The 23,607-nt window shown below is 45.3% G+C and overlaps 1 protein-coding gene across 16 annotated transcripts in view; it reads left to right on the top strand.

The window, feature by feature from the left end:
- The first annotated feature begins 5,221 nt into the window (after positions 1-5,221).
- Positions 5,222-23,607, top strand: part of SQOR (sulfide quinone oxidoreductase) — a 71,255-nt gene continuing 52,869 nt past the window's right edge. For 2 of the 16 annotated variants that reach the window (XM_063640735.1, XM_063640740.1), the window contains exon 1: positions 14,475-14,606. The gene's annotated coding sequence lies outside the window, so the exon portion shown is untranslated. Of the gene's footprint in view, positions 5,803-14,474; positions 14,607-15,303; positions 15,393-18,073; positions 18,470-18,507; positions 19,514-19,785; positions 19,907-23,607 lie in introns of those variants that run through there. The other 14 variants (XM_055279008.2, XM_063640742.1, XM_063640732.1 and 11 more) reach the window with 12 other exon arrangements.

The raw sequence follows: 23,607 nt of genomic DNA, 5'->3' as shown, positions 1-23,607 counted from the left end.
GACCCTAGGAGTAGAGACAGAAATTGACCTTAGGAGTTTTACTTTAAATATCTTGATAAAACTATATCCATAATGGGGAATTATGGGACTACACACCAATCTATCTGCTATTTTTCTTTATCCAGTCTGATGATATTGGAAGAACAAAAGTGAAGAAGGCATGAGTTTCTCTGTTAGGAGAGAGCCTAGTGGTGAGGATACACAGAACTGTTATTTTCCCGCAAGGTTGCTTTAATTCTAGACAGCTGGTAAAACTCCACACCTCCAGGAATAGAAATGAGCAACAGTGAGACTAGAACTGGGTGAGATTTGGCCCAGGAGCGTCTCCTTGAGATAACAATGATGCTGATAGAAGGAAGACAAAGCTGCTAGGAGAAATGAACAATTGCGGGATGGTTAGGACATTCCCGTTAAGGCAGGGCTGTTTTGAGACATTTCATCCCCATCACCATCTGGAGAAATCTATCTTTGATGCTGCCTTCCTGGGCCTGCATTTCTGGGTCTGTAGCCTACCACTCAGCTCCATCTATTTTGCACCTTTATACTTTGAAGAAAGGGCATAGCTAGTACCAGAAGCAAAATTTTTATCACTGGAGAAATTTTCCCTTAGGGATGAATGTACAGACAGGAGGTGATCCCTAAGACTCTTACTGGTATTAACATACTGTGACATCAATGGCTCTTGCTGCAATTGCAGCTTCCAGGCAAATGTACTCATTGCAGGTGGGTTGTTTTTGGCCTTTAACCACCTCACAGCCTAGGCCTCAAGTGAGGAATCCTAAGATCTGTCAATTCACCCTCTCAGAATGGAGGAACAGGGAATAGACTGCTTCTGAGTCAGGGCAAGTACTTCTTTCCTGTTTGGATTGCAAGTATAATAGCAAGGAGAGAGGAGGTGAGGCACACGTGAATCAGTTTGTCCCTATGCAGTCTGCCTGGGAGCCCTCTTATTTTACTGACTCAAAAGACACTCCTGAAAGCAGTGCCATCCTGAGCAGCAGCTTGTACTACTTTACCTGTTATTAAAGATGCAGACTGGCATTTAAATCAGGCTGTGTCACACCCATCCTGGTCTTTGTTCTGGCTCCTATGGTGGCCAGAAGAATGTGCCTCACACACCTCCAGCCACAGGGAACAAAATGGCCTAAGGGCTCCAGTGGTGTACTCTGAGACCTATTTGCATTTGCACCCAGGCATTCTTCCTATACAGGCTGCTCCTAGCAAATAGTTAAGGCTGGCAGGGATACTAAGACAGGTCTATTCCTGGAAGACATGGGACTTCTCTGACTTTGGTTCAAGGACTCCCTGTTAGCTTTGCTGAAGCTCTGCTTGGTAGTTTAATGCTTCTCCCCAACCCTCCTTTACTTCTTCACTCAGGCAGATAGTACAGATAAGAATAAAGAAGCTGAAGGAAGTGGACGTGTTTGAAGAACTATATTATATAAGGCCGGGCCAGGTGCAGCGGCTTACACTTATAATCCCAGCACTTTGAGAGTCTGCGGCTGGTGGACTGATTGAGCTCAGCCTGGGCAACACGGTGAATCCCCATCTCTATTTTTGTAATAAGATATTATATTTATTTTAAAATTAAAAATGTAGGCTGGGCGTGGTGGCTCACGCCTGTAATCCCAGCACTTTAGGAGGCCGAGGTGGGCGGATCACGAGGTCAGGAGATCGAGACCATCCTGGCTAACACGGTGAAACCCCATCTCTACTAAAAATACAAAAAAAAAAAATTAGCCAGGCGTGGTGGCGGGCGCCTGCAGTCCCAGCTACTCAGGAGGCTGAGGCAGGAGAATGGCGTGAACCCGGGAGGCAGAGCTTGCAGCAAGCCGAGATCGCGCCACTGGACTCCAGCCTAGGTGACAGAGCGAGACTCCGTCTCAAAAAAAAAAAAAAAAAAAATATATATATATATATATGGCCAAAAGACCCACCAGAGAATATGTCCTATGAGAAGGCACACAAGATACACCATTCTCCCAGCCATCAAAATGCACTGATGAGAAGGACACCATCACTAAGAAGTTCTGCAGGCCGCAATGATGGTAGGAGTGGCGGTTACAATCTGAGCTTGTTAGCATCTGTGGGCATGATGGGGGCCAGGAGGTGGCACTTAACTGCCAGGAGCCAGGAGGCTTTAATTGCCTTACCCACCAAAAGGCAGGGATGGAGGGGCAATCACTGGGCTTTACCAGCAGAGGGTTGTGGAAATGGTTAATGGAGCGTAGTGTCTATTTTGCACTTAGAAGCAAAACAGGCAGGCAGTCAACAAGGATGCTTTTAGCATCTATAACGGGGTCAACAAACTGTTCAGGTAAAGGGCTAAATATTTTAGACTTTGCAAGTCATACGCTCTTTGTGGCAACTGCTCATCTCAGCTGTTGTAGCAGAAAAGCAACCATAGATGATATGTAAGCAAACAAGTGTCCCGTGTTTTAACAAAGCTTTGTTTATGAAAAATAGATGATTGACTAGATTGGGCCATCAGTGGCTCCTGGGCCATCATATGCTGATCCCTGATCTATTTATTTTTTTAAAGCAAATTGGAGGAGCAAGAGGCTGAAGGCAACCATTTCAATAAAAAGTCCAGCTCCCTTCCCCAGTTCCCAGACTTGAGTTAATTTTTGGATCTGGACCCATGGACTGGAGAGGTGGTTGGAGGAAGAACCCTGCGACATGATGGCAAACATATACTGTGATGATTCCCCTAGTCTCCTCAAAGGGACCTATGGCCATTTTCTTGGGTGACTATATACTGAAGGGGGAATAATCAGACATTTATTAAATAATTGGACAGGCTGGGCGTGGTGGGTCATGCCTATAATCCCAGCACTTTGGGAGGCTGAGGCTGGATCACTTGAGGTCAGGAGTTCGAGACCAGCCTGGCCAATATGGTGAAACCCTGTCTCTACTAAAAATACAAAAATTAGCTGGGCGTGGTGACAGGCTCCTGTAATCCCAGCTACTCGGGAGGCTGAGGCAGGAGAATCGCTTGAACCCAGGAGGCGGAGGTTGCAGTGAGCCGAGATCGCACTACTGCGCTCCAGCCTGGGCGACAGAGCAAGACTCCCTCCCCCTCAAAAAAAAAAAAACTATTGGACAAAGGATCTGAGTTGCACTGATACCGAGAGACCCAAAGAGGCATCATGGCCCTGCTGTTAGAGCAGGGTTTAGGAGGACCAGCTAAAAAATGGGGTGCTAGATGAAGTCCAGCTTATGATGGGCCCAGGAGGCCTGCAGATCCATTCAGTGGTCACACTACATCTTTTCCCACCACTCACACCTCCAACACTGTGAGGGCCTGCTGGCAGAACTGACTGCGCTATGGCTTGGACCTGCTGCAGCACCCTTTCTTGTTCTAGCCCCACCCAAGCTGGAAGCTTTCCATGTCACCCAGTACATGGGCCAGAAATATATCCCCCGGGGTGGAATATGTTGTCTCCAGAACACAAAAAGGCCTACAAGGCACTGTCTTCTTTCTTCAAAACAGGGCTAGAAGATACATCAATTTGCCTTTTACTTTAGAATAGGCTATTCCAGAATACTTCCAACCACCAGACCTCCAAAAATGTTACTGAAATGGCCTGTTCTGGACTCTTCACAGGGTTTATCTCCTACCCTCTGAAATGCACGCATCTTATCAAGGCCTCCAGCATACTTGCCCCTCTGGCTGGTCCTGTCTAATGAGCTTGATGTCATCCCAGTGTAATGGATCAATGTGATATCTTGGATGTTTAAGAGGTCCAGATCTCTCAGACTATCTGAGAATAGGAGGTGGGATAGGTAATATCACTCTAAGGCAAACTGTAAATTAATATTATATGGTTTTTCTGCCCACAGAGCCTCAGCCAGCACTTCTATCTGGAAGCTTAGGGAATGCTTGATCCACAGTTGTGGAATCCTATGTAGCAGAGCATCCAACTAGGGAATCTACTTCAAGTGAAGGAGGTGTGGGAGTGGGTCCTGACCATGGGATTCTCTGGTTGTGTTATGAACTGCACCACCCAGAAGCAACTGGCCTTATAGATTGTTGAGATGGTCTTCTAAAGTTACAACTGAAATGGGAGCTCTGAGAAAGGATGTGAAATAATGAAGTGCCATCTTTCAGGACATGGTACATTTATTAAATCAGTGACCTCTCTATGGTACTACATCCCTAGTAGGAAGGATACAAGGGTCAGGAAACTAAGGGGTGGAAGGAGAAGTGGCCCTACTTACCGTCGTTTCCAGTGACCCACTTACTACCATTCCCCAATGATCCACTGGGGGATTTTCTGTTTTCTTTCTCTGTGACTCTAGGCTCTGCATGATTGGAGGTCCTGATTGTCAAAGGGAACACACTCTTGCCAGGGATATAATAAAGGTCCCACTGAACTGTAAGTTGTGGCTGCTGACAGGGCGCTTTGTACTTTTTGTGTTCAGGCACCAGCAGGCAAGAGAGGAGCTGGTATACTAGCAAAAGCAATGAACTGATCATTAGGGGGAGGTAAGTTCATTTACAAGATGGGGCCAGGAGGAAGACGTGTGGAACTCAGGTGATTCATTTGGGTACCTCCTGTACTCCCTAGCCCCATTATAAACGTGAATAGATAGATGTGGCAACCTCAGCCCTAGAAGAGTATGATTATGAGCTCAGACCCCTCAGGAATGAAGGTTTGGGTTATACCACCAGGTAAGCCACCAAGACCGGCCAAGGCGATAGCTGAGGGTGAAGGGGATTTAGAATGAATAGTGGAAGAGGGAAAAGGTAAGTACTAATTGTGGTCCTGGGATCAACTGTGGTGATCTTGGGACTGTAATTCATCCAACCAACCCCCTCTGCTCAGTTGCCCCTTGGGAAGGAAGGCCCCTGAGGACTACGGAGGAGCTGCTCCTTGCACCTGTGTGGAGAAGCACATCTATACGGCTCAAGGGGTAGACCGTGGTGGCCATTAGAACACGCCTCACAGACCTCCAGCTACAGGGAACCTCATTTTCCGGGCCCCAGTTACTTTGAAGTGTACTGCTACGTTTGTACTGAGGATGCTTCCCATGGGCTACTCCTAGCCCAATGACAGCTCAGCAAGGATACTAGGCAGACCCATTCCTCAGAACAGAGATGGCTACATAATTTGCAAGACCTAGTGCAAAATGAAAATGCAGGCCCCTTGTCAAATATGATGAAAAAATTTGAGATGGCAGCAGCAGAGCATTAAGCCAAGTATTCGCCCTGTGTGACTGTACAGGTCGCATGCTCATTAAGCTGATTCTGCCTGGAAAATAAGGGATTTCTCTAAGACTGGCCTGACAGTTTTGCTAAGCCTTCCTTAGAGTACATAGCTGTATACAAAACTTCCACTCAACCTTTCGTCCCTGTCTTTTTCTTTTGAGGTCAGACTTGCATTGTAGGCTGATGGATATCTCAACCATCTCCCTCTCATTTCCCCCCCAAGAATTTCCTTAAAAATCCTTGCATGTTTAGCTCTGTCTTGATGCCTGCTTCAGAGTACATGGATTAACACAGAGCCTTAATTCTGCTATCTTATCACACTTGTATGAAACAAACCCTCCAACATAAAATCTCTTTTTCCCAACAATAAAAGCAATTTAGGCTTCTTATTTCCTGGATCCCAGCTGGATACTGCTTACTCATAAAATGACTTGATTTCAAATGTACAGTGCAGGTCATACAGAGATTAAACTTAATTTGTATCCCATTTTTACCATAGCTTCTCCCCTGACTGACAAGGCTGATTGTATTTTGGACATGGGATTGCAGTAGAGGTTCCCGGGCGAGGAAGAGACATTTGGAAGAAAAAGGTGAGAAATCAGCTGCGCGCGATGGCTCACGCCTGTAATCCCAGCACTTTGGGAGGCTGAGGCCGACGTATCACAATGGGAGTTCGAGACCAGCCTGACCAATATGGAGAATCCCTGTCTCTACTAAAAATACAAAAGTAGCCAGGCATAGTGGCACATGCATGTAATCCCAGCTACTTGGGAGGCTGAGGCAGGAGAATCACTTGAACTTGGGAGGTGCAGGTTGCGGTGAGCCGAGATCAGGCCATTGCACTCCGGCCTGGGCAACAAGAGCGAAACTCCATCTTAAAAAAAAAAAAAAAATAGGCCGGGCGCGGTGGCTCACGCCTGTAATCCCAGCACCTCGGGAGGCCGAGGCGGGCAGATCACGAGGTCAGGAGATTGAAACCATTTTGGCTAACACAGTGAAACCCCGTCTCTACTAAAAATAAAAAAAAATTAGCCGGGTGTGGTGGTGGGTGCCTGTAGTCCCAGCTACTCGGGGGGGTGGGGGGAGGCGGGTTGAGGCAGGAGAATGGCGTGAACCCGGGAGACAGAGCTTGCAGTGAGCCAAGATCACGCCACTGCAGTCCAGCCTGGGTGACAGAGCAAGACTTCATCTCAAAAAAAAAAAAAAAAAAAAAAAGAAAAAGGTGAGAAATAATTGAGAGAAAAGAGAATTGGAGTAAGAAAGAGGGAGAAAAGTAGATGCAGAAAAGCCTTCGACAAAATTCAACAGCCCTTCATGCTAAAATCTCTCAATAAACTAGGTATTGATGGAATGTATCTCAAAATAATAAGAGCTATTTATGACAAACACACAGCCAATATCATACTGAATGGGCAAAAACTGGAAGCATTCCCTTTGAAAACCGGCACAAGACAAGGATGCCCTCTCTCACCACTTGTATTCAACATAGTGTTGGAAGTTCTGGCCAGGGCAATCAGGCAAGAGAAAGAAATAAAGGGTATTCATTTGGGAAAAGAGGAAGTCAAATTGGCACTGTTTGCAGATGACATGATTGTATATTTAGAAAAACCCATCTTCTCAGCCCAAAATCTCCTTAAGCTGATAAGCAACTTCAGCAGAGTCTCAGGATACAAAATCAATGTACAAAAGTCACAAGTGTTCCTTTACACCAATAACAGACAAGCAGAGAGCCAAATCATGAGTGAACTCCCATTCACAATTACTACAAAGAGAATAAAATACCTAGGAATCCAACTTACAAGGGATGTGAAGGACCTCTTCAAGGAGAACTACGAACCACTGCTCAATGAAATAAAGGAGGACACAAACAAATGGAAGAACATTCCATGCTCATGGATAGGAAGAATCAATATTGTGAAAATGGCCATACTGCCCAAGGTAATTTATAGATTCAATGCCATCCCCATCAAGCTACCAATGACTTTCTTCACAGAATTGGAAAAAACTAAAGTTCATATGAAACCGAAAAAGAGCCCGCATTGCCAAGATAATCCTAAGCAAAAAGAACAAAGCTAGAGACATCACTCTACCTGACTTCAAACTACACTACAAGACTGCAGTAACCAAAACAGCATGGTACTGGTACCAAAACAGATATATAGACCAATGGAACAGGACAGAGGCCTCAGAAATAACACCACACATCTACAACCATCTGATCTTTGACAAACCTGACAAAAACAAGAAATGGGGAAAGGATTCCTTATTTAATAAATGGTGCTGGGAAACCTGGCTAGCCACATGTGGAAAGCTGAAACTGGATCCCTTCCTTACTCCTTATACAAAAATTAACTCAAGATGTATTAAAGACTTAAATGTTAGACCTAAAACCATAAAAACCCTAGAAGAAAATCTAGGCAATGCCATTCAGGACACAGACATGGGCAAGGACTTCATGAACACACCACCAAAAGCAATGGCAACGAAAGCCAAAATAGACAAATGGGATCTAATTAAACTAAAGAGCTTCTTCATGGCAAAAGAAACTACCATCAGAGTGAACAGGCAACCTACAGAATGGGAGAAAATTTTTGCGATCTACCCATCTGACAAAAGGCTAATATCCAGAATCTACAAAGAACTTTAACAAACGTACAAGAAAAAAGCAAACAACCCCATCAAAAAGTGGGCAAAGGATATGAACAGACTCTTCTCAAAAGAAGACATTTATGCAGCCAACACACATATGAAAAAATGCTCATCATCACTGGTCATCAGAGAAATACAAATCAAAACCACAATGAGATACCATCTCACACCAGTTAGAATGGTGATCATTAAAAAGTCAGGAAACAACAGATGCTGGAGAGGATGTGGAGAAATAGGAACACTTTTACACTGTTGGTGGGACTGTAAACTAGTTCAACCATTGTGGAAGACAGTGTGGCGATTCCTCAAGGATCTAGAACTAGAAATACCATCTGACCCAGCGATCCCATTACTGAGTATATACCCAAAGGATTATAAATCATGCTACTCTAAAGACACATGCACACGTATGTTTATTGTGGCACTATTCACAATAGCAAAGACTTGGAACCAACCCAAATGTCCATCAGTGATAGACTGGATTAAGAAAATGTGGCATACACTTTGGGAGACCCAGGCGAGCGGATCACAAGGTCAGTAGATCAAGACCATCCTGGCTAACATGGTGAAACTCTGTCTCTACTAAAAATACAAAAAATTAGCCGGGCATGGTGGTGGGTCTCTGTAGTCCCAGCTACTTGGGAGGCTGAGGCAGGAGAATGGTGTGAACCTGGGAGGCGGAGCTTGCAGTGAGCCGAGATCGCGCCACTGCACTCCAGCCTGGGCGACAGAGTGAGACTCCATCTTTAAAAAAAAAAAGAAAATGTGGCACATATATACCATGGAATACTATGCAGTCATAAAAAAGGATGAGTTCATGTCCTTTGCAGGCACATGGATGAAGCTGGAAACCATCATTCTAAGCAAACTATTACAAGGACAGAAAACCAAACACCGTATGTTCTCACTCATAGGTGGAAATTGAACAATAAGAACACTTGGACACAGAGCAGGGAATATCACATAGAGGGGCCTGTCAGGGAGTGGGGGGCTGGGGGAGAGATAGCATTAGGAGAAATACCTAAAGTACATGACAAGTTGATGGGTGCAGCACACCAACATGGCACATGTATACCTATGTAACAAACCTGCACATTGTGCACATGTACCCTAGAACTTAAAGTATTAAAAAAAAAAAGAGGGAGAAAAGTAAAGGGTAGTTGAGAGGAAACAAAGAAGGCTAAGAGGGACATTAATCTATTCATGAGGGGTTCTGCCCCATGACTCAGACACCTCCCATTAGGCCCCAGGCTCTGCCTCCAACATTGGAGATTAACTTTTTTTTTTTTTTTGAGATGGAGTCTTACTCAATCGCTCTGGCTGGAGTGCAGTGGTATGATCTTGGCTCACTGCAACCTCTGCCTCCTTGATCCAAGCAATCCTCCTGCCTCAGCCTCCTGAGTAGTTGGGACCACATGTGTGCATCACCACACCTGGCCAATTTTTGTATTTTAGTAGAGATGGGGTTTCTCCATGTTGACCAGGATGGTCTTGAACTTCTGACCTCAGCTGATCTGCTTGCCTTGGCCTCCCAAAGTGCTGGGATTACAGGCATAAGCCACTGCACCTGGTGGAGATCAACTTTTATTATGAGATTTGGAGAGGAAAATCATCCAAACTATAGCACTATCTTTTAGGCTGATAATTTTAAAAATGTGTTCATCTCTTAAATCATGTAGAAAAAAAATAGTAGAATTAAGACTGTTAAAACAATACTAGCCTTTATTATTGCCCATGTATTTACCTTTATTGAGATCTTTATTTCTTCATACAACTTTGAGTTACTGTCTAGTGTTCTTTAATTTCACTCTGAAAAACTCAGAATTTCTTACAGGGGAGATCTAGTGGTTACAAACTCTTATTTTTTTGTTTATCTGGAAATATCTTAATTCCTGTCTCATTTTTAAAGGACAGATCTGCTGGTTATACAATTCTTGGCTGACAGTTTTTTTCTGTTTTAGCACTTTAAATATATTGGCCCATTGCTCTCTGGCCTCCAAATTTCCTAATGAGAAATCTGATAATCTTATCAAGGATCCCTTGTATGAGACAAATTGCTTCTGTCTTGCTGCTTTCAAGATTCTCTTTTGGTCTTTGTTTTTCAAAATTTTAGTTATAATATGTTTAGTATGGTCTCTTTGAGTTCATCTTTCCTGGAGTTGAGCTTTTTGTATGTTTGTATTTATATATTTTATCACATTTGGAAAGTTTTCAGCCATTATGTATTCATATATTATTTCTGTTCCTTTCTCTTTCTCTTCTCCTCTGGAACTCCCACAATGTATATGTTGATCTGCTTGATGGTGTCCCACAGATGTCTTAGGCTCTGTTCACTTTCCTTCAGTAATTTTTATTTCTATTCCTCAAACTTAATAATTTCTATTGTCTTCAAGTTCTATTAATCTTCAAGTTCACCAATTCTTTTGCTTGCTCAAATCTGCCTTTGAATCCCTCTAGTGAATTTTCATTTCAGTTATTGTACTTTTTTTTTTTTTTAATTGAGACAGAATCTCTCTCAGTAGTGGGAGGCTGGAGTGCAGTGGCATGATCTCAGCTCACTGCAACCTCCACATCCTAGGTTTAAGTGATTCTCGTGCCTCAGCCTCCTGAGTAGCTGGGATTACAGGCGCCACAGCTGGCTAATTTTTGTATTTTTAGTAGAGTTGGGGTTTCACCATGTTGGCCAGGATGGTCTTGAACTCCTGGCCTTGAGTGATCCATCTGGCTTGGCCTCCCAAAGTGCTGGGATTACAGGCATGAGCCACTGTGCCTGGTCCAGTTATTGTACTTTTGATCTTCAAAATTTCTTTTTAGATTATTTTTAAGGTTGCTTTTTCTTTCTCTCTGTCTCTCTCTTTTGCCTTCTCCCTCTCTTTTTCAACAGGATCTTGCTATGCTTCCCAGGCTGGTCTCAAGTGACCCCCCTGCCTTCTGAGTGGCTGGGACTGCAGGCATTCACCACTGTGCCTGGCTTAGATCTTACATGTGTTTTTTGATATTTTCATTTTGTTCATACATTGATTTCTTGATTTTCTCCACATCTTCCTTTTGTTCTTTAAGCATCTTTATAATAATTGTTTTAAAGTGTTTGTCTAGTAGGTCTGCCATCAAGTCTTTTTCAGGGACAGTTCATATTGATTTAGTTTTTCCTTTGAATGGGCCATACTTTTCTATTCTTTTTGTATGCCTTGTGATTTTTGTTGAAAACTGGACATTTAAATCTAATAATGTAGTAACTCTGGAAATCATATTTTTCCCCTTTCCCAGAATTTGCTGTTTATTATTATTGTTGTTTTTTTATTAATTGTTGTGGGCTGTCTCTGTGCAAAGATCAGCTAAGGTGTCAGCTTAGGGTCTTCTCAGATCTTTCCTAAATCTATGCATTTCTTGGGGAATACACAGTCACGTTCTAATTTTCCCCATATATACAGTTGCTTTTGAGTGTCTTAGTCTTTAATGTCTGGGAGGAAGGGGTACTGGATCTTTCAATCACTTGAAAGTCACTTCAGCTTGAGGGAAAGGAGGTTGCAACAGTGGGGGGCAGGTGCAGCAACATGGCCACCTCCCTCTTTGTCTGCATCTTTATGATCAGAAGCTGCAATCAGCAAGCAGAGCACACAACCTCAATATTGTAACAGTGTGCTTTTTGCCCACCCTGGCTCCCACAAGCTGTATGTAAGCTGTTCCTGGAACACACAATTTTTTTGAGACAAGATCTTGCTTAGTTAACTGGGTTGGAGTGCAATGGTGCCATCATGGCTCACTGTAGCCGTGACCTCCTGGGCTCAAGCAGCCCTCCCACCTCAGCCTCTAAAGTAGCTGGGACCATAGGCATGCGCCACCAAACCTGGCTACTTTTATTCATTTATTTATTTATTGGAGACAGAGTCTCACTCTGTTGCCCAGGCTGGAGTGGAGTGGCGCAGTCTTGGCTCATTGCAGCCTCCACCTCCTGGGTTCTAGTGATGCTCCTGCCTCAGCCTCCTGAACAGCTGGGACTATAGGCGTGTGCCACCATGCTCAACTAATTTTTGTATTTTTAGTAGAGATGGGGTTTCTCCATGTTGGCCAGGCTGGCCTCAAACTCTTGATCTCAGGTGATCTGCCTGCCGTGGCCTCCCAAGTGCTGGGATTACAAGTGTGAGCTACTGCATCCAGCCTTGGCTAATATTTTTAAAAATAATTTTTATAATTTTTGTAGAGATGAGGTCTTGCCATGTTGCCCAGGGTAAGCTTGAAAATCCTGAACTCTTGGGCTTAAGTGATCCTCCTGCCTCGGCCTCCCAAAGTGCTAGGATTACTGGCATGGGCTACTGTGCCCAGTCAAAATATGTACTTTATTACTGCAGGTAACTGAGACAAATTAATGTATTCTCTTTTAGAAAGATGATGTGCAAACACAAAGATAACTTTTGGTCTCCACAGTCCCACATGCTCTGAGGTATTCTACGGCCCAAGAGACACAGTTTATTCTTTTAGCATATCTTTGAGGTAGTTCTTGAAGTAGGAGAGAATATTTTATCCCCCTTTTTTTTTTTTTTTTGAGACAGGGTCTGGTTTATAGCCCAGGCCAGAGTGCAGTGGTGTGATCTCAGCTCACTGCAACCTCTGCTTCCTGGACTTAAGCCAGCCTCCCACCTCAGCCTCGCAAGTAGCTGGAACCACAGGCACATGCCACTATACCTGGCTAATTTTTGCATTTTTTGTAGAGACAGAGTCTCATTTTGTTGCCCAGGCTGGTCTCAAAGTCCTGAGCTCAAGTGATACACCAGCCTTGGCCTCACAAAGTACTGGGATTACAGGCATGAGCCACCACGCTTGGCCTGATCTCCATTTTAATGATGACAAAATTCAGGTGTTAAGAATTGCCCCAAACCCGATTTGAGACTAGATTTCTGAAAAAGACTTGATTTTAGATCCAGTACTTTTCTTATGTCCTAGGAGACCTTTCTGGGTGGAGTCTAAGCCTGCCTGAGCCACACCCCTCCCTGCCCTCCAGCACTCTAGTATACATTTATTTAGCAGAACCTTTTGTGGCTCTAGGACTGAGTATTATTGTTGTTGTTGTTGTTGTTGTTATTATTATTGAGACAAAGTCTGGCTCTGTTGCCCAGGCTGGAGTGCAGTGGCACGACCTTGGCTTCCTGCAACCTATGCCTCCCAGGTTCAAGCAATTCTCATGCCTCAGCCTCCTAAGTAGCTGGGATTACAGGCATGTGACACCACACCTGGCAATTTTTTTTTTTTTTTTTTCTATTTTTAGTAGAGGCAGGGTTTCACCATGTTGCTCAGGCTGGTCTTGAACTCCTGGTCTCAAGTGATCTGCCTACCTTGGCCTCCCAAAATGCTGGGATTACAGGCGTGAACCACTGTGTCTGGCCAATTTTCACTATTATACCACTTTGTTTCTACATATAGAAAACAGTATATGATAAGAAGTTCTTATATTTGTGGAGCCTACAGTAGACATCTTTCTTTCCCCATCCGCTGCTGCCAGTATTCAATCCCCCTTTCCATTTTTTTAAGGAATACCCATCATAATAGTTCTGGCAGAAGTAAGGGGGCCAAGTATATTCTCTCCCTGTTCTGACAGCTACAATGCTGGCCTTTGACATACAGTTGGTCAATTGGAAACTCCCATTGAGAACTTTCACTCTCACTCTCTTTATATTTGTGTCATTCATTCTAGAGTAATTTGTGATGACATGGGAGCATCCTGCGGGTAGCCAGGCTGCTAAAAGAAGGTGTACATTCTGCTTTTTGATTCTCCAGAGCTGTCCTCATTCCTGTGCACTTCTCCTCCCACCATTACCCATCATTTTGATGGTTCTGTGAATCCTTGAGAGCCTTTTAATGTCCCTTTTCTTTCTTTCTTTTTTTTTTTTTTTGAGACGGAATCTCGCTCTGTCACCCAGGCTGGAGTGCTGTGGTGCAATTTCAGCTCACTGCAACCTCCACCTCCGGGTTCAAGCAATTCTCTGCCTCAGCCTCTTGAGCAGCTGGATTACAGGCACCTGTCACCACGCCAGGCTAATTTTTGTATTTTTAGTAGAGATGCGGTTTCACCGTCTTGGCCAGGCTGGTGGTGATCTCCTGACCTCGTGATCCACCTGCCTTGGCCTCCCAAAGTGCTGGGCTTACAGGCGTGAGCCACTGTGCCCGGCCTAATGTCCCTTTTCTACTTAAGGCATCCAGAGCTGGTTTCTTTCTTGCAACCAAGAATGCTGATTCAGATAGAACCTCCATATACATTAGTGCTTCTTGTCTGAAAACAACAACAACAACAACAACAACAACAACAACAACTTGACCTTCAATGACACAGATGAGGATACTCCAGCTACCCTGTAGACTGATGTAGTTTTAGTTATTATTTGATAAGCAGATTAGCTGTGAGGAAAACAGCATGTTTGGGAGGTGTTGGGGCTGTCTTTTAAAAGCAAGGCATAAAACACAAGTATTGCCCTGTAATATGGTTTGGCTGTGTCCCCATCCAAATATCAACTTGAATTGTATCTCCCAGAATTCCCACCCGTTGTGGGAGGGACTCAGGGTGAGGTAATTGAATCATGGGTGCTGGTCTCTCAAGTGCTATTCTCATGATAGTGAGTTAGTCTCACGAGATCTGATGGTTTATTAGGGGTTTCTGCTTTTGCTTCTTCCTCATTTTCTCTTGCTGCTGCCATGTAAGAAGTGCCTTTCACCTCCCTCCATGATTCTGAGGCCTCCCCAGCCACATGGAGCTGTAAGTCCAATTAAACCTCTTTTTCTTCCCAGTCTTGGGTATGTCTTTATCAGCAGTGTGAAAACAAACTAATACACCCTGTTCATCTGCCTATCTGGTTTTGAGACTGCCTTGTGGTTTGGCAGGATGAAACAGCATGTGATGCTTGCTCCCTGATGCATAGCAGGAACTCATTCCCAGCTCTCCCACAAGTCTCATTGCTTAGCTGTGAAGCCTTGGCTGGGTTACTGTCCCAGCTAGGGAGGGTTTGCTGGGGAGGCTAGGGGATGAGTTGTTTCTCTAGCTACTCACCCAGGAAGCATTTGTGGCAGGGAAGGGATGAGGGTGGGGCTTGCTGATCAGGCAGGAAAGACGGTACAGGAGGATCAGCCTCTTTGCTCTGATCTTCCTCCTAAGCCTTCCCTTTCTTGTGATAAGGATCCCTTTCACTGTTCCATTCTCTATTTCCACCCATTCCTGTTGCCAGCCCTTCCTGCCCATGTGGCTGCAAATCTTCCCAGAGCCCTGATTTGGATTTGTTTTCCTTCTCCCGGATGTTCTTGAATTGGGGTGTGTTCCTCTTAGTGCTAGCTCATCCTATCACTTCCTCTTCCCACCCTTTAATGATTCTTCTTTCAGTTTCCCATATCCCCAAGTGCACTTTCATTCCTCTGCAAACTTCACATGGGTAGGAATCAAGTGTGATTTTTTTCAACAGTGTATGCCTAGGCAGCAGGCACAGGGCTTGCTGGACACAGAAGGCAAGGACTCAGAGAATATCCATCAGATGAAAGAATGACTGCATGAGTAAGTGAGTCAACTCTCAGTCCCCTTCCTTGTCTGATGGGCAAGTTACAACTTCTGTTCTCCTTTGAAGTGTTCTCTTCTGCATTGGAAGGAGGGCTCTTGAGTGAGATAGTAGAATACATACACTGGAGGCTCTCGGCATGTGGGATATGGTCAGGACATCTCCCCTCCCCTCCCCTCCCCTCCTCCCTCCCTCCTTCCTTCCTTCCTTTTTTGATGGAGTCTCGCTCTGTTGCCCCGGCTGGAGTGCAGTGGCACGATCTTGGCTCACTGCAACCTCCGCCTGCCAGGTTCAAGCAATTCTCCTGCCTCAGCCTCTCAAGTAGTTGGGACTACAGGCATGTGCCACAATGCCTGGCTAATTTTTTTGTATTTTTAGTAGAGACGGGGTTTCACCATGCTGGCCAGGCTGGTCTCAAACTCCTGACCTCGTGATCCGCCCACCACAGCCTCCCAAAGTGCTAGGATTACAGGCATGAGCCACTGCACCTGGCCCAGGACATGTTTCTTAACTCTGAATCTGATTCCACAGCCATCGATCTCAAACCACTCAGCAGGCAGCACATCTCCTGTGACTCCTTCCTGCCTGCATCCTTCCCATTTAAACCAGGGTTTCTTGGCTTGGATGTGGAGGGCGATGGGACTGGGAGGTGGGGTGAAGCATTTTGGAAATATAGGAGGGGACTTTTTGTCATAAATTTGGGACAGAGTCTATTGGCATTTAGAGAGTGGGAACCAAGGACGCCAACCTCCCCTGCTATGTAAACAGTGCCATACAACAATCAACTGTCCTGGCCGGACACGGTGGCCCACTCCTCTAATCCCAGCACCTTGAGAGGCTGAGGCGGGAGGATGGCTTGAGCCCAGGAGTTCAAGACCAGCCTGGGCAACGTAGTGAGATCTCCATCTCTACAAAAAAATAAATAAATTTAGAAAAAAATTAGTTGGGCATGGTGGCACATGCCTGTGGTCTCAGTTACTTGGGGAGGCTGAGGTAGAAGGACTGTTTAAGCTCCAGAGGTCAAGGCTGCAGGAAGCTGTTATCGCACCATTGCACTCAAACCTGGGTAGCAGAGTGAGACCCTGTCTCAATTAAAAAAAAAAACAACCCAAAAAACCAAAAACCCAATTAACTGTCCAGAGTCCTGCACAATTTCTGGTGTCCTGTGCCTTGCACCAACATTCAAGTATGCAAAAAACCATTTTTTTTGGTAAACTTATTTAGGTTCTAGTTCAGATAATTATAAACATTAAGCATTTTGCATGGTTTTCATACTAAAATTTCCAGGAATGGTTCTATTGGAATAAAGGAAGAAAAGAGTATACTTTGTTTTGTTCAGAGCTTCTTTACCAGAGTTATTTGCCATTTCAAAAAATCATGTTGGCTGGGTGCGATGGCTCACGCCTGTAATCCCAGCACTTTGGGAGGCCAAGGTGGGTGAATCACTTGGTCAGGAGTTCAAGACCAGCCTGGCTAACATGGTGAAACCTGGTCTTTACTAAAAATACAAAAATTAGCCATGGGTGGTGGTGGATGCCTGTAGTCCCAGCTACTCGGGAGGCTGAGGCAGGAGAATCACTTGAATCTGGGAGGTGGAGGTTGCAGTGAGCTGAGATCATGCCACTGCACTCCAGCCTGGGCAACAGAGCGAGACTTCGTCTCAAAAAAATAAATAGAAGAAGAAAATCATGTCACAGAAGCAATGCTGCAGATGGAATTGAGTTACCAATAGAAGTCTACAGTCTGCCTTTGTATTATATTGTTCACGATGATTTTGCCGTAGATACAGTCAGTCCCTTTGATTAAAGATAGAAAGTATCAGTTGAAAACATTTTAAAAAAATAATTATTCAAGGCTGGGCATGGTGGCTCACGTCTGCAATCCCAGCACTTTGGGAGGTCCAGGAGGGCAGATCGCTTGAGGCCAGGAGTTTGAGACCAGCTTGGCCAACATGGTGAAACCTCATCTCTACTGAAACATACAAAAATTAGCCGGGCGTGGTGGCACACACCTGTAGTCCCAGCTACTCAGGAGGCTGAGGCACGAGAATTGGTTGAACCCATGAGGCAGATGTTGCAGTGAGCCGAGATTGCTCTACTCACTGCACTCCAGCTTGGGCAACACAGTGAGACTCTGTTTCTATATATATATATATATATATATATGTATATATATTTTAAATTCATAAAACCAAATAAGTGTGAAAGAAACTCAAACTTGCAAGGGTTTTTTGTTTTTGTTTGTTTGTTTTTTTTGAAAGCTTCTAGCACTTGCAATTCTCAGGTTATGAGACTTTTGGGACACCCTGTATTTATTGCAAAAGGGGTTACTGAATCCGGTATGGTGGAGAACCACTCACTGAGATTTTACATCCACCTGGAAAGAGCCGCCAAATGAAAATGTCCAGTCATGAATATGGGATGGGACACTGTGGAGGCCAGTGGCTGGAAGCCAGCTGACCCCTGCCTGCGCGTTTTGAAGGAAGGGCTCCAGCGCACACCAAAGCTGAACCTTGGTCACTTTCTCTGTGAAAGGAGCGCGGGAATACCTGTGTTTCTGGGCAGCTGTGGGAACCTGGTGAGAAGCCCAGGGCACATAGGAGGACCCAGTGGGAACAGCCAGAGCCTCTCTGCACAGTGCCCCGCCTCCGCTTTTGCCTGCCCTGATTACAAAACGCTGTTGGCACCCAGGGGCGGAAGCGTCAGGTGGCCTCGGTGTCCTCCGGAAGTGCGCCCCAGCCTGCGGGGCCGCCCTTCAGGGCGCGCCAAGGGGCGAGTCTGCCCAGCTGGCAGCGCCCCAGGCCAGATGGACGCTTGCTCCTGGTTCTGTGCCCCGTGAGCGCTCAAAGCCCTGATGTGTGCACTGACCATGGTGCCTGGGCTGCGGCGCCGGGCGGGGCACGGCGGAACTTTTCGGGACCTTTCCTGGGGGGAGCCTCGCTTTCCCCGCCTCCAGCCTCCGCCCGGAGGGCCGGGAGGGCAGGCAGGCGGGGCCGCAGTCCAGGCCTTGAGACCCAGAAGGGAGCGGCGGTTTTTGCTGCGCCAACGCAGTGTCCGAAGGCTCCGCTCACGCCTGGGTAAGAGGCATCCGCGGCCGATCTTTGGCCCTGGGCCAGCGGAGGGAGACTGGGCGGGGACAGCGACCACCACTGAGGCTGTTTGTTAGCTTAACTCGGTTTCCGCAGCTGGGACTCCGCAGACCCGGTGCGCCGCGCCCCAAACTTTGCTTCCTCAACTCCGGACACCCGCAGAACCTTTGCTGCCGTTGTCTGGAACCCGGGTCTTGGGACGCTTGCTTCCTTCTCGGAGTGTCAGAGCCTCAGGGCCGCGGAGAGGCCAACCCGCGAGGGGTTCTTAAAAACCGAAGTATCCGTGGTCTTGGTGTGCGGACGTTTCTGGCGCCTTCCACCTGTTGACTGTCACTCGGCACCGTCCTGGAACGGGAGTGGGTGCTGGGCGTCCGGGGGCCAGGGAGTGACACAGTCATCCACCGACACTGCGCGTGGGACAGAGGGGGCGCTCGAGGGGTCGGCTGCAGCTGAAACCTGAAGGGGAGAGGATTTAGGGCACCTGCTTAACAGGAATTGGTGGACAGGGAGAAAGGGTCTTCTGGTGGAATCTGGGCTCATTTCCTTTCCTCTTCATCTCTCTTTTATTTATCAAAATTCCAAACTGGCTTTTTGCTCAAAGACACTGAGCAGAGCCCCTGGCTTTGCCTGCGCTGCCCATTGCTATAATGCAGGGCTCTGTTCCATTTTTGTGGTGTGCACCCCTTTGGCATTTCTGGGAAGGCTAAAGACTCTCTCTCAGAACAATACTTTTTTTTTGAGACAGAGTCTTGCTCTGTCGCCCAGGCTGGAGTGCAGTGGCGCGATCTCGGCTCACTGCAACCTCCCTCCCGGGTTCAAGCGATTCTCCTGCCTCAGCCTGCCGAGTAGCTGGGATTACAGGCGCAGCACACCTGGCTAATTTTGGTATTTTTAGTAGAGGCGGGTTTCACCATGTTGCCCAGCTGGTCTCGAACTCCCGGCCTCAAATGATCCGCACACTTTGGCCTCCCAAAGTGCTGGGATTACAAGAGTGAGCCACCGCGCTGGACCCAGAACAATGCTTTTTTAAAGGTATAAAACAAAAGGAAGAGTATCATAAAGGAAACCAATTGCAAAACACTTGTCAAAACATTAAAAGTATTTATGATATGGTAATATATATGTCTTTAAAAAACGAATGCATTATTTAATAACAAGGTTATTAAATAACAAGATCTAGCAGTGGATTAAATAGTTACCATAATTTTGAAGTAGTAAAGAACATAAACAATTATTTCAAGATATAGGTAACACTTGTAATATAAGAAAATATCTGTAATTTCTTTCTTTTTTTATTTTTTGAGACGGAGTCTCGCTCTGTCACCAGGCTGGAGTGCAGTGGCGCGATCTCGGCTTACCGCAACCTCTGCCTGCCGGGTTCAAGTGATTCTCCTGCCTCAGCCTCCCGAGTAGATGGGACTACAGGTGCGTACCACCACGCCCAGCTAATTTTTGTATTTTTAGTAGAGACAGGATTTCACCATATTGGCCAGGATGGTCTCGATCTCTTGATCTTGTGATACGCCCACCTTGGACTCCCAAAGTTCTGGGATTACTGGCATGAGCGACTGCGCACGGCCAATATCTGTGATTTCTATTGGTGACAAAGTCTTAGTACTGCCAGTACTGCTGTGGTTTGTTGGCTACATACATAAGTAAATGTTAAATTTCAGTTAGATACTAGAGAAATAAAAGATGTAAATATTAAATATCCGTAAAAATAAAGATGTAAAATATTTTTCCATCTAAGTTCTTGGGTCCGGGTTAAGATCCTCTGATAGTAGAAATGGCGCTGACCAGATGACTTGGCTTCCGGGCTTGACACTTCCATTGACATTTCCAAGGCCCATTGTAACCTTGGCTTTTTGTTTTTTTTTTTTTGAGACGTGGTCTTGCTCTGTCGCCTAAGCTGGAGTGCAGTGAGGTGATCTCTGCTCACTGCAACCTCCTCGCAGGTTCGAGCGATTCGCCTGCCTCAGCATCCCTAGTAGCTGGGATTACACCAGCCGCCCACCACTACACCTGGCTAATTTTTGTATTTTTTGGTAGAGACAGGGTTTCACCATGTTGGCTAGGCTGGTCTTGAACTGCTGACCTCAAGTGATCTGCCCTTCTCTGCTTCCCAAAGCAGCCACCACGCCCAGCCTAACCTTGGCTTTTGAATTTCTTTGAGCCTCGGCTTCTTCATTGTACAGTGGAGATAATAACACCTTCCCGAGTATTTAAGGCACCCAGCACTGCACTTGGTGTAGAGGGCTGAAGTAGGTACCATTTATCAGAACTTATCTGTATCCCTCCCAAGCTTATGGCCTTATATCCCCAAGCCTGGGGAGGTACTCAATATTTATTGAATGAATAAGTGGGTTAGAAAGGGTTGCTTGTGACTAAGTCCAAAAAACAAAATTCGTTAAGGAGACAGCTGGTGGTTTGGGAAATGACTTTGTTTAAATTTGGGTCTTTTTTTTTTTTTTTTTTTTTTTTCTGGCTGGACAAATATATAAACACATCTGGAACGGGAGTGCTTGAAATGTCAGTCAGGGCCCAGGGTCTGTGCGTGCGTGTCTGTGTGGCTGGTGTTCTGCCAGTGAAAATGATACTGAGTGTTGAAAGGAAACCGGATTCCTTTGCAGAACAGTTTCTCCTCCATGTTGCCTGTGTCTAGATTTGTTAATCCAATGTATTGTAACACAGGAAATGTCTTATAAAGAAAGAAGACAGACCCATGACAAGGCATTTCTGGGCATAGATGTACTTTTTTCTTCTCTTTTCACCTTTCCCTGCTCCACTATCTACTATATAACTCCTCTTTGACTCTGAAGACTTGGTAAATAGGAGCAGTTTGGATAGCTTATGAAAAGCTGCCCAGACCTGGCTGGAAGCCAACTAGTTCTTCTTAATCCCAGCCTTAAAAATCTTTGTAACCCCAGATGTAGATGGTAATAACAACAAAGAAAAGTAGATCTAGCCAACCATCCCTGTGATTTACATTGAGAAAGTGCTAAATTGGGACAGGAGGTAGAGAACTTTGTGGAAAAAAACAAAACAGAACCAAAAAACCCTTGGAAATTTAGAACACACCGGGACTATCTATGTCTATAACTTTGGGAAGGGCAAATACTGGTGTTATGGACTCACCAAATTCATATATTGAAACCCTAACCCCCAGTATCTTAGAATGTGACTGTATTAGGAGATAGTGCCTTAGTTAGAAGTGGTGGTGAGCACCTGTAGCCCCAGCTGCTTGGGAGGCTGAGGTGGGAGAACTGCTTGAGCTCAGAAGTTCGAGGCTAGCCTGGGCAACATAGCAAGACCTTGTCTCAATAAAAGAATAATTAGCCAGGTATGGTGGCTCACGCCTGTAATCCCAGCATTTTGGGAGGCCGAGGTGAGCAGATCACTTGAGGCTGGGAGTTTGAGACCAGCCTGGCCAACACAGAGGAACCCTGTCTCTACTAAAAATTCAAGTATTAGCTGGGTGGGGTAGTGTGCACCTGTAATTCTAACTACTCAGGGGGCTGAGGCATGAGAATCGCTTGAACCCGAGAGGAGGAGGTTGCATTGAGCCAAGATCATCATGCCACTGCATTCTAGCCTGGGCAACAAAGAAAGACTCTGTCTCAAGAAAAAAAAAAAAAAAAAAAAAGGATAATTAAGTTAGGTCATTAGGATGGAGCCCTAATCTAATATGAATAGTATCCTCATAAGAAGAAGACTTGTCAGGAGCACATGTGCACAGAGAAAAGGCCACGCAAAGGCACGGTGAGAAGGTGGCCATCTGCAAACCAGGGAGAGAGATCCCAGGAGAAACCAGTGTCGTCAGCACCGAGGTCTTGGACTTTCAGTCTCCAGAACTTTGAGAAAATAAATTTCTGTTCTTTGAGAAAATAAATTTCTGTTCTAGACTTCATCTAGTCTATAGTGTTTTGTTATGGCAGCCCTAGAAAATTAATACAACTGTTTCTACCAAATGGACAATTGGTTTAAAAAAATGGCTACAACTAGGCACCATCTCTTTTAAGTCATGATCCCGACATGTCCATCACTTGCTCTTAGGATCTCTTACCCAACCTATGCAGAAGAGTCTCCCATGTACTTTTCTTCTATAGACACCCTGTGTGGTCCCTAGGATCCTGCCTGAAGTTGTTAAAGCCATATTCAGCTTCATGATTTTGACTCTTAGGAAAAGAAAAACTTGGCCTCTTCAGCAAGTGACCTAGGTTAGCTGTTGTGCCATGTACATAGTAAGTACTTTATAAATGCATGGTGGGTGATGGGTGATGCTGTTGATGACCATCCTTAAATACCATGGGGTGACTCCCTTCTGATCATAATGAATCTCCACGTTTTGGCCCTAGCCCAGCCCTCTGGGAACTTTCATTCCGCCTAGCTGGGAACCAGCAGCTCTGGCCCTAGCTACATGAATGGAGAGAAAATGGCTATGTCTTTATGCTGGTACCAATTCCTGACTTTTGGGAGGGAGGGCTGCTTCTGGAAGTGGGGATTGTGGTGATTTCACTCTATGATAACTTTCTTATATCTTTGGCTATTTGTTCTAAGGTAGCCCATGATGACTCCATAGGAAAATGATGTGTTTTAATAACCACCATGTTTGGAGTATAGATTGTGAGAGCTCTTCAAGACAGTGCTGGGTCTAGTAAATGTGGTTTTGTGTTTCTGTGAGCACGTAAATGATGCTTGAGATGGATGAGGGGCCATCTGAGTTTGGAGGAAAATCATGAGCCTTTCAAGGTCTAGGTGATCAAATCCAAGCTTGTTTTGAATCATTGAGTAAGAAAGGTCTTTAGTGGCAACTAGACACGTCCACTTATTTTACGCTCAGGGAAATGGACTCAAAATGGCTAAATGACTATCTCATGGTCTCACAATCTCTATTTCCTCACTTATAAAATGGGAATAATAATTCCCACCTCTCTGGTTTTTGTGAGTAATTATGTAAAGTGCATAGCACAATGCCTGTCACATATCAAGACTTCCACAAATGGTTTGGGGACTTGCGGGGAGAGATTGAGAGGGGTGGTTTCCATTCTAATTATGTTCCAGACCTGCTTATTAAAGCCTTGTTATTCTTTGCCACAAAAATTCACATCTCTCATCAATCTAAGGAG

Source organism: Symphalangus syndactylus, chromosome 5 (genome assembly GCF_028878055.3).
Source record: "Symphalangus syndactylus isolate Jambi chromosome 5, NHGRI_mSymSyn1-v2.1_pri, whole genome shotgun sequence".
NCBI lineage: Eukaryota > Metazoa > Chordata > Mammalia > Primates > Hylobatidae > Symphalangus > Symphalangus syndactylus.
The sequence above is the reverse complement of the archived record's forward strand: the minus strand, read 5'-3'. Positions and strand labels throughout refer to the sequence as shown.